An 11,101-nucleotide genomic window follows, 5' to 3' on the forward strand; every position below is an offset into this window, starting at 1 on the left:
GATTTCAAAAGGTCTGTTTGGGTTGGTCATTGGACTAAAGATTGAGCTCATAGCACATTTTTGCAATGTCGAAAATTTTATAAATTACGTACTTGCCGTCAATGTTTAAAACAAAGTTCAATGTTTAATATATATTATGTGTTTGCCGTCTATTTTGTGGCTACCCACATGTACGCGCGTACCTATGTTTTGTGTGATGATTGTTGGCTTTTTTCCAAAGAAAATTTGTATTGAATTTTTTCATTCATTACAAATTTTGAAAATGTTATAAAATCAGCGCAACTTCCATGGTATTTTGAAAAATCGCTTCTAATCAATACGGATTTCAGTCACTTTCACTTCACTAGAAGATCGAACATCAATAGGATTTGGGCTCCATCGTTACATTCAATCAAACGAACTTAGCAAATATTACTTTGGAATAGATCTAAAAAAACTGCTTTCCACCATTGAGGTAAACTTTCATAATATTCTATATAATCATCAATAAATTTATTCTTTATGGTTGAATTTCTGGATAAAACTGATTCTTTGATGATGGCTATTTATTATTATCATAACTCAATTAGTACGTTATAAGGAACACGCACAAACATCAAGGCAATGCACATTGAAAAGCAAATCTTTATGCAATTATTTGCCCTTTTCGAAAGCTGTTTTCATCGTTTCTAAGTTTGAGCATTGATGGTTAGGATTTATTGATTACACAGACCAAGGTTAGGATTTATTGACTAAAATGTTAATGTTCTTCTCAACTTATGTTACCATGTGCAGTACCACTATTAGTATTTACTGTGACAATATTGACTGTTTTTCTTTAAGTCATCTCTTAATTTTCTGTTGTTGATGTTTCGCAATAAGTTTGTGGCATTGGCAATTGGTCAGTCTATTCAATTTGGTTCTGCCAATTTTATATTGAGCTGCCATGCTTTGTGTCAGCTTTTGAGAATTTGAGGGCCATTTTGTTGCTATGCAAACTAATTACAATTATATTTTTAATTGTATGCTATTGTAGTTTTTATCACAAAGTATTAACACATGACAACAAATGTCATTTTTTGTTTCTGGGTCTTTCTTTGATTTTTATAAGGTAAATCCTTACATGTTAATATTTAAGCTCGCTGAATCAGTGAAAGCAAGTCAATCTTAGTTAATTGTAAAGATATAATAGTATGTCAATATGTTCTATCACTGTAAAGTTGATATTGTTTTTTCATAATTTTTTAGATTAGTCATGTCATTGATCTCAAGTAACAATGACAGCTTGTTCTTGGTAATCCTTGTTCAATTTAATCCTTTTTACTTTCAATCAATTTTTCAAGAAGTCAGAGCATTTTTATTGAAAAAAAAATGTATCATGGTTATTCTCATACACAACAACCAACATGAATTCTCATTTTATGGCCTGTGCATGTAGAATGTTGGATAATGTTTTACCATATTTTTATTTTGTTTGATAATTAAGCATGCTGATAATCCCTACCCAGAACAGAGCTGTTTGTCCTTTGCCATTTGCATCATTTGTTAACAATGAAAACTTAGTTTTGATACATCGGCAAGTTTTAATGAAAACATTTTGTTGTTACAAATATGACATCAAAAATCATGCAATGTATGATTTTCATGCAATAATTTTTTGACAAATATGAAAATTCCTGTTTCCATTTCTGGGAGGAAATAGATGTATCCAACAGCTAATTTAGCTTATCAAAAAAGCTCTGGTGTTAATATTCTGGAAAAATTGTATTGTTTAATTTTGTGTGTGACAATACTAATATTATTGGCCAATCAAATGTCTTTGACAGATTTAAGTGAAATTTTGTATCTTTGCTCATATTTTTTTGATATGTTTTTTTGTAGTGTATTTAGTATACTTATGTATTTTTCTTGATCTTTTTAATCCTTATAGAAGAATAGTGGATGAAAAATTGCCATTGTAAAGAATTTTTAATTATTTCTCTTTAAAAAGAAAATGTGAAGGTATGATATTTGACCAAACAAGGTATGTACCTTTATAATTAGTTACAAGAGTTTTTTTGCATTATTATGGCAATGTCAAGGGTAAGCTGTATTTTTTATTTTGTATTTGGTGATGTGTAAATGGAAAAGTTCAAGTGGTCAACACAAAGGCAGAGTGCATTCACAAATACAAGTAGTGGGAATTATACATCACTCACCTAAGAGCTCAAAATAAAAAAAAATATGCCATGACATTTTGAATATTTTTTAGGAGCATAGGTATTTCCTGCTCTTTTTTTTTTTTGTCAAAGTCTTATAGCATGCTGCCTTGTGGATTTTATTACAATGTTAAACATATAAGAGTGGCATATTTACTGAGAAAGTTGTAGAGGCACTCTTGACCTTAAATTCTACATTACCTGACAATATACAATTGTATATTAACTATAAATATCAATTTATTTTGACAAATTGGTTTTTGTATAAAAGATCCAAATTGCTCATCATATATCTGAATTTCTAATAAATAATTAAAAACATAGTTGTGGTAAAGGAAGCATGTGTCACTTGAAAGGTTAATTTTTTCATCTGCCATCTCTCAAATATGACCTGTTTTTCTCAATTTGTAGCCTGCTTTTTTTGATTCCTGCTTTCTAGAAAAAACTGTAGACGATTTTACAGGATCTTTCAAGATTGTGACAGGATCTTGCATGATCTATTAGCATCAATCGAATATTGCATAAAATATGTTATAGAATTCGTTAATGTAATACTCCATAGAATATTATGGTAAGAGAAGAGCAAATAATCTTTTGTAAGGTCCTGTAGGATCATCGGATTCTTACTAGGATGGAATAAGCATTGGTAATATCCTGCCTAGGGTCATATAGGATTTTTTCATAGGATCGTAACAACCATTTAACAAATTTGACATCAAGGGCGTTATGATGTCATTCTTTGTTACATATGGTACTCACATTTAAGGGCGTAGCAGCTTGAGCCTCAGCCTCAAATGCAGTTTCTTCCTGTCGTTACAAATTGTCTTTTGATGCTACATGGTGGTCTTAGAAAGTGCCATAACTTGTTTCTTAAACAGACAAAACGCAATGTGCCCAAACTATATACTTCACGAGCAAAAACAAACGATTTCACAAAAGCCTAGGCTTTCAGCTAAAGGCTAGCTGGTTGATTCTTGTTAAGAAGATTCTTGTCCACTTCTTCGCCTAGATATATCTCTTTCTTCGTTATGAATTAGGTATTAGAAGAGGACGAAATTTTCACAAGGCACAATCGATAGCTACATGTTAAGATCTTCTTTTCCCCTTTTTTCTAGTTCAGTTATTTTCAAGTACTAAGTGAGGCCAGAAAAGTTAATTCGATAGAACGTGACAAAATAGCAATTTTCAAAACGACTTTGTACATTGTCAAAATGTTTTAACACTATAAATAATCTAAAATGAAATCTACGAGTCAAAGTCATGTTAAATCATAAACCAATTCCAAAATATCTTAATTTTTTGGTTAGGGCTAGAATTAAGGTCAGGCAGTTCCGGTTGATTTGGTTGAAGAATTATCTTCCAGAGACTTTTCGATTTTGGGTTGGGTTGGATAGGCTTTTTTTCTACGATATTTTTCTATCTCTTAACAGGCATAGATAAAGTGAGTTTCACATTGTGCAAACAACTTGGAGATTTTTTGAATTTCCTATTATAGTCTCTTGTGAGAGTTGCTGTTTTGCAGGAGGCTGTTGCATTGAAAGATGTGAGAAAAATTGTTCTAAGCAGCCTCACTTTGAAGTAATTGACACTGGGTCATATGGTTTCAGGATGTTAAAAGTTTCACATTTCTCGACTTAGTGAATCCTTAAACTTTTCTAAGCGGCAAAAGGGTGTTCCTTGTTAGATAGTGGACAATCAAGGGAAAGTTTGTATCACTTTAAAATGATAATGTGTAACTATGAAATATAGACCTGTTTTTCGTATGAATAACCCAATGAAACTCTTAAATATTTACTTTGAGATGAATATTTTAATGCTGAGCTGAAATTTTTTCAGTGCGTGATTGTTGTTTCTTAAGCCCATGGAATGTCCTAAAAATTCACCCACTTTTAATTCAATTTCTTTCAAGTGTAATGTAGTTACTGGCTCCTTCAAAATCTGCTTTTGCACATTTTTGTGTAAAGCTGTCTGTGTTAGGTTCATAGTTATTCTAGATGTGTTTAGATTCTACATATATTTGTGTTTCCTATGTATCCTGCAGCATGATGAGCCCTGATATTGTGCTAAGCAAGTATTTTACATTCCCTTTTCCATTTTGGTTGTTTGTTCCAGAACTAAATTTTGTAAGGTTCGATCAACTGTAACGTTAGGGCAAATTTTTTCCCCTTTCTGAATCCAACATTAAACTATAAGTTAACACGATTAGGCGAGATTAATTAACCAGCAACTGTTTTAATATTTCTCTGTTGTGTGACTCAATGTACAACAAAAGATAGCACTGTCACACTATGACATTGTAAAACTTGCACGAAGCAGGTGTAAAGTCACTCTTACACGTTGTATATTTAACGAGACACTGAAACTGCAACTCTAAAGTTGTTCTTAAGGGGAAAGCCAAAACTGCATGCTATAAAATGCAGTTGAAAACAGCAAAGTTCTTGTTTAAAATGTTTAATTTCAGTTCAAGTGATTAAGTTCATTTATCAGGGACAAAACTTTTTTAGGAGACTTTCATATAGTAAAGCACTTCAGCGTGTTTCTTTGAAGAAAATGTCTTTAGGAATTTCTATGTTACAACTGTAAAAAAGGCTTGAGCTTGTACTGCTTGATAATTTCTGAAACTTTCAAAAAAATGTTGATTTCACCTGCAATGAAAATTGTTTTGCTTAATTCCTCCATCGATATGCCAAAGATAGGAAATGGTGTTTTGGGTTTATTCCTTTCAGGGATAACATTTCTTGCATTGTATTTGTTTCTATATGTTTAAAAAAAATTTTTAGTTATAAATTCTTAGTCCAATATAATACACTCTCATTAATGTCGTAGACTTTGCCTAATACACTCTCAAAAATTTCTTCTCGTACCTGATACAGCAGAGTTAAGTCTTTTTATTAGATCTTTCAACAAGGTATGGCCTCAAGCATATGGCAACATGCAAATCTTCTGTAAAAAGTAGAAAAATCATTCAAAAAAGAAACAATAAATTTATGTTGTTATTAGCCTTAACTTTTTTTGCTAAACTTTTAATCTGCTACGTATAAGATAAAAAAGTCTTTTCGATAAAATCTTGCAATAGCTGCCAGTCACAAAAACAATATTTACCTACCATCAGTTGGAAAAACTTCTTCCTCAGCATCATCAACGTTTTCAGCGTCTCTCGTCAGTTTGAACGACTTTGAAGCCTTGATTCCATTTCTAGCAACAATTGTCTGTTTTGTTGTTGGAGATAAGTTCTTCTTTCATCTGCTTTCAGCTGCAAATTCTTCAGCATATTGGCCATTGTGTTCTCTCTTCAACTACAATTTAATAAAATAGAGAAATCCGTTATACATATGCTATAGACATCGCAAAAATTTAAAAACTTCTTACAGGGTGACCCACGAAAGGGAATTAGCACAAATAATTGTGTATGCATTCAAAGGAAGTGGGCATAAAACAATTTAGTCTGCTTTATGAATGCAGCAATGAAATAAAACAATACAGGCATCAATGGTGTTGTCTGGAGTTCTTGTCAGCGAATAAAAACTCCTTAAGCTGAAAGGAATTGTGGAATGGAAAGATGCATAATTAATAGCTAGTTGCTCCGCCTGGTTGATTTAGGTACACGCTTGTTTCTCCTCGTTGGAACTTATGAAAACCATGAATTAGTTTTAAGACTGTTTTTACTCATGTATGTTGCTATTGTTTTACAATGTTTTTGAGTAGTAAATTTGAGATTAAAATCAGTGTATGAGAATACTTTTAACTTGTTTTGCTTTAATTAATACTAAACAAACCTTATGAAATCCTGCAGAAATGTCAAGCTGTTGTGAATGCTAATTACATTATTGTGTACAATTATTTAGCAAATACATAATTTATGTGGATTCTGTTTTTTTGGTACAACCTGCGTAACTAAACAGCCAAAGTGCTAAACTTAAAATAGAATGCACCTGGCTAGTTCCATTTTCTTTGACATCAAAGCATGACTCTTCTTCCTTTCTTTATTTTCTCTTTCATCCATGTCATGTGTTCATTTGATGAATGATCATTCTCATCAGTTGGAAGCTATGAATTTACAATTCGTTTGAGGAGAGAACGCACAGACGTTTTGGATCGGTAATTTCCTCTAGTATTTTTTGCCTCGTAAGAACCTGGAGATAGCGCTTGCAATGGTGGATATAGTCAAGTTTCTTCAAAAGATTTTTATATAATATAGGTTTAAAGAAGTTTTGATCTATGATATATAACTTAGCAAGGGTAAGCAAATTAAAGAAAACACCATGCAAATGTAGCTACAACATATGGATAAGCTGGCATGATTATAGAAAAGTAAACTTAGCTAATGTTGCTCGTCATCTATTTTAACTTTATGATACGTATTTCAACCTGTTTAGTATGTATTTCAGGTTTCTTAGCAATTGAGGCAAGATTGCCCAGATGAAAGTTTACTTTTTTTATGACATGGCTGCATTGATGGAGACTAATAAGTGAAAATAAAATAGTTTATGACATAAAGAAACTTACATAACTACCAAAAGCATCTACCAAGAAAGGGTGGATAGACACAGTTGATCTGCATACAACTCTTTCTTGGTCATGTGATAGAGCACATAAAAATTAGAGGGCAGCTCTTCATAGTATTAGCTAAGCGTCTCTAAAACGTATTTGCATCAAACTTGCCTATAGGAAAATGGCACGTGCGGTGATAAGAAGTTTGAATGAATTTCTACCTCAACGTCTTTTTCATGAATGTATTCTGAGAAAGAGCATATCGTGCTGGAAGAACAAATGTGCTTTTCTACTTTCTTGCATTATCATTGTCATCCCTACATTGGAAAGAAAACAAAAAAAAAATAACAAAAGATATTCTTGATAAAATAGGAAATATCAGTGAGAAATTGAAGATTATCACAACCTATATATGCTGGTTGAAACAGCTAAAGGACTCATTCATGGCTCATACATGATTACAATGCATTAATTCATACCTGAAAAAAGCATTGTAAAATGGATTGTGCTCTGTGTTACATGTCATCTTTGCCCAATAAGAATAAAAAGAGAACTACCCGAAAAATCTGAGTTACATCATGTATCTTCGTTAATTTTAAATATTTTATATTATCATTTTGGATATAAAATTGCAAGTTTTGCGTAGCTAACTTTAATCCAATTCATCTATTCTGAATTATGCAAATGTTTGTTTAAGCACACGAATTCATTCTCATTGCTCGTTCATTCTATGCAGGCACATGATAAACAGATGTCTTGTTTATGTTTTCAATTTGTATTGCTGAAATACATTTCGCTTTTTTGTGTTTCTTGGCGACTTTTCTTTTAGCTAATGTTAACATTTTTAACATTACAAACTATTTTAACATGGCAGTAGAAACACAATGGTTGCCTTTAATCTCCCTTGCGCTGCCCCTGGATAACATTGTGCTACCTGCAAATTAATGCTCACATGCAGACAATGTAAATTTTTAGATTTGGATAATTTCTTATACCATGTTATTCACCAATTTATTGACAGACATGATATTATGAATTAAGTCATGATTGGATTTCACTCACAAATACTGTGTTACAATTCAACAAAGTACACTATTGAAGTTTTCTAATGTAGCTAGTTGATCATAGTAGCTTTCAAATATGTATAAATGTATGAGCACTTTAATTTATTTTGCAAATTTTTCTATAGACGCAAGGATCTTTTTATTCTATCAAATTCTTCGTGAAAATGACATTTGTTCAAAGTTTTGTAGTTTATAATCTGTTGGCATCTTATCTATGGACAAAGGCTGATTCTACTTTCATGCTATGTGAAACTTGGCTGTTGTCAATTAGCTGGCTGCATTCCATGCATCAAAAGTAAATTGTTTAGCCTGCTAGTTAGCTCCAACAAAAACTAGATTGTGTGATCAGACTTGAAAATGTATGGTTTTAATTGCTGATACTTAAACTATAAAGATAATCCTCTCTAGATAAGAGACAAAAGTAGATTTTATCAGTTGTTATCGACTTTCGCACGTCCATAAATACGGCAATTAACACTTAACACTTAAGCTGTCTATACCTCACTCATTAAGCACGATTTGTACATAAAGTATGTGTGCACTTTCAATTGTCGTTTCAAAATAACAAATAGCTGGCACTATAACAGTATTTTCTGTATATTTCCTGTCTTAAATCATCAGTTTCTACTTAAAAATAATAATCACCTTAACTACACATACGTCAATATATTGAATCTTGAACCGCGACGATTGTTGTCCAATGTTATTGCGATAAACAATATGTTATGATTCGTAATGGAGGGATGATTAGCAAAGAAAGATTTGTAGCTACCTGGTAGCTACTTCGTGAAGTTTTGTAGAATACTAAGGACTTTTAAAAGAGTAATAATAATTTATTGTATGTTTAAATGGCAACATCTCAAAAATGGCACCTAAGTTGAAAAAACAGAGCTTACAAAATCTGGGCAATCACGAATATGGAACTTTTGCTCACTTATATACTTCATATATATATTGCTGAACTCTTGCAAAGCTTTTGTAGCTCTGTTTTACATACCTTTATTAAAATCTATGGTAAATATCCATGCTTTCACACTTTGCTAGTGGATTTATTTTGTAGCAGTTGTTGTTTGAGGATAAACTCGCTTTGCTTCCGATAAGTATATTTATAACATTCAATGAAAACTTCTACATTGAAAGAAACTACAAAAACTACAAGTAAGCACATGCTGATAAACGTAATTTACATAATAGACGCTACATGGTTGGTTGATAATAATCTATCATGAGATTAAGTTCACAATGATAGGGTGACATTATTACACAATATACTACACTTTCCTTATTTCATTATAAAGACGCGGCTTGGCAAACACTTTACATTACACTTATACATATGGCAGTGTCATTTTGGTTATATAGAAAATGTTGAAAATGATATAATTTAACTTTAATTGTGGTTATTGTAAATATATTTACTAAGCTATTTTCGTTGGCAATTAATTAAGTTCATTGTTCCCCGCTACCTGCACTTTGCTTCTATTGAAATGGTTTTTAATTTCTATGTGTTTAGACGTTGGTTTTTTTTTTGAAAAGCTGGGTTCTTTGCTGATATTATTGCTCCCTGGTTGTGTGCTTTGATTTTTGCGCCACTGCTCTTTTCTACTATGCTTAAATCACTGCACCCAAGCTAAAGTTGTACAATCTGTTTTACTTGCAGAAAGTAAAACCATTTGCTTTTTCCTATATTTGAGGATATCAGAGATTCTTCTTCTGATATTGGAAAACCATTTCTATCACTACCCAATCTAAATGTTTACTCGTTATCTTTTTGTGAAATATTTGGTAAGTTGTCTTTGCTTGCAGAATACATTAAGCTTATTAAGCCACGCTGTATTTCACTTCTATTGAAATGGTATTTGATCTCTATGTGTGTTTAGATCTTTTTGTGAAAAGTTGCGTCCTTTAAATTGCTAATTTTTTCGGTCCCTGGATTTTTGCGCTTCTGTTTCCTTCCACTATGCCTAAATTGCAACATAAGTGTTTATTCAATTTACACTCCGTTTCACAAATAGAAAGTAAAACCATTTAAATATTTCAACAAGGCTCCATCTACAAACATAAAGTATACGTAAGGGTCTGCGAGTGATTGCCTAAACCTTTCCCGGTCAAGTAATTATTTAATGTTTCATTCTATTTTCTTCTGCTTTGTTTATACCATACAGGGGCTTACACTGTATTTAATTTATAAACGAACTTTTCTCCGTTCTTAGTCCTATAATTTAAATAACCCTTAACTTGCTCAAAATAAACATCCCTGTCAACTGAATATGCTGACCACAGTATAAATATTTCGACAGAACGTCCACTCGTGTCGGAACCTTTAATGCTCGTGTCCCTCACTTTCTTAAGCAATTTCTACGAAATCACGACTTCTTTTTAGGAAAGTTGACAAGTCTTTGTAAAAATTGATTTTTCTTTGTAGAAATTGATAACTCATGGTAATCAACAAGACTAACTCGGTTGATCCGCCTCTAAATAAGAATTTGTTACGTTATTTGATATATAACATTAATCAACTGCACGCTAACTGGTGTCAGCAGTTATTCTATGCTGGCTGGCTTATTTTTCACTTGAGATGGGTACCTTCCTGTATTCTCAACTTGATCGTAAAGTTTTCCCTTCAGTTTTTTAGTTTCTTCCTCTGAATTGCAGCAGGTTTATAGTACAAAGTGATGGGCATATTTCATTATCCGTTTTACTTTTGTCAATCACAAATTTATTGACTCCATCAAAAATTTTACCTTACTCGCTCTATTTTCGTTTTTTTTTAGTGATATTCTAGGTAAGCTGGGCTCCTCTTATCACATCCCACAAAAAATCCTATTTTACCTCTTGGCTAGCGCTTTCTGGGTTTCTGTACGTATAAGCAAAAACACACTGAACCGAATCATGCATTTTACAAAGATTAAACTTTAATCTCGTTAGATCCTCACCTGCAATTATTTTAAATCTATTATTGCTACATCTGTTTGCAAGATATGCAGATGCCATTAATCCATAACTTTACAAGAACTATGGTAATTTTGATCCTACTGGTCACCATCTGGCCATGTTGAATAAATTTAACCACTCTCTCTCTTCCGTCCCATTTTGGTAAGGCGAATAACTCTCAATGAACAATGTCTCCTGATTGATTAGACTATTACTTAAAAGAAATTTGAACTCATATCCTACAAAATCTCCTCGATTCTTTTCCTATTTAATCCTGACGATCTGTATTCAACAGAGGTTTTGAAAGGCATTAACCTTAAAGAAATCTTTTCTTAATGTTAAGACATATCGAAATCGTCAAGATTTTCAAATAATACCTGTCTCAGTGACTTGTTGCAAAAAGATCAAAATGATTTGATTTCATGAAACATTCCA

At 32.2% G+C, this 11,101-nt stretch overlaps 3 long non-coding RNA genes across 5 annotated transcripts; 1 reads left to right on the forward strand and 2 right to left on the reverse strand.

Annotated features, from left to right (window-relative positions):
- The first annotated feature begins 266 nt into the window (after positions 1–266).
- Positions 267–2,002, forward strand: LOC124455014. Its single transcript, XR_006951658.1, has 3 exons — positions 267–454; positions 1,228–1,273; positions 1,910–2,002. It is a non-coding gene; the product is annotated as an uncharacterized LOC124455014 (long non-coding RNA).
- A 2,610-nt stretch (positions 2,003–4,612) lies between these two features.
- On the reverse strand, positions 4,613–6,154 carry LOC124455013. Of its 3 annotated transcripts, none has more exons than XR_006951655.1 (4): positions 6,110–6,154; positions 5,284–5,473; positions 5,042–5,074; positions 4,613–4,932 (listed from the first exon to the last, which is right to left on the reverse strand). It is a non-coding gene; the product is annotated as an uncharacterized LOC124455013 (long non-coding RNA). The 3 variants fall into 3 exon arrangements; XR_006951656.1 differs by having other exon boundaries at positions 5,042–5,120; XR_006951657.1 differs by lacking the exon at positions 5,042–5,074.
- A 14-nt stretch (positions 6,155–6,168) lies between these two features.
- Positions 6,169–6,737, reverse strand: LOC124455015. Its single transcript, XR_006951659.1, has 2 exons — positions 6,684–6,737; positions 6,169–6,224 (listed from the first exon to the last, which is right to left on the reverse strand). It is a non-coding gene; the product is annotated as an uncharacterized LOC124455015 (long non-coding RNA).
- Between the last annotated feature and the right edge of the window lie 4,364 nt (positions 6,738–11,101).

This window comes from Xenia sp. Carnegie-2017, unplaced genomic scaffold (assembly GCF_021976095.1).
Source record: "Xenia sp. Carnegie-2017 unplaced genomic scaffold, XeniaSp_v1 HiC_scaffold_3, whole genome shotgun sequence".
Lineage (NCBI taxonomy): Eukaryota > Metazoa > Cnidaria > Anthozoa > Malacalcyonacea > Xeniidae > Xenia > Xenia sp. Carnegie-2017.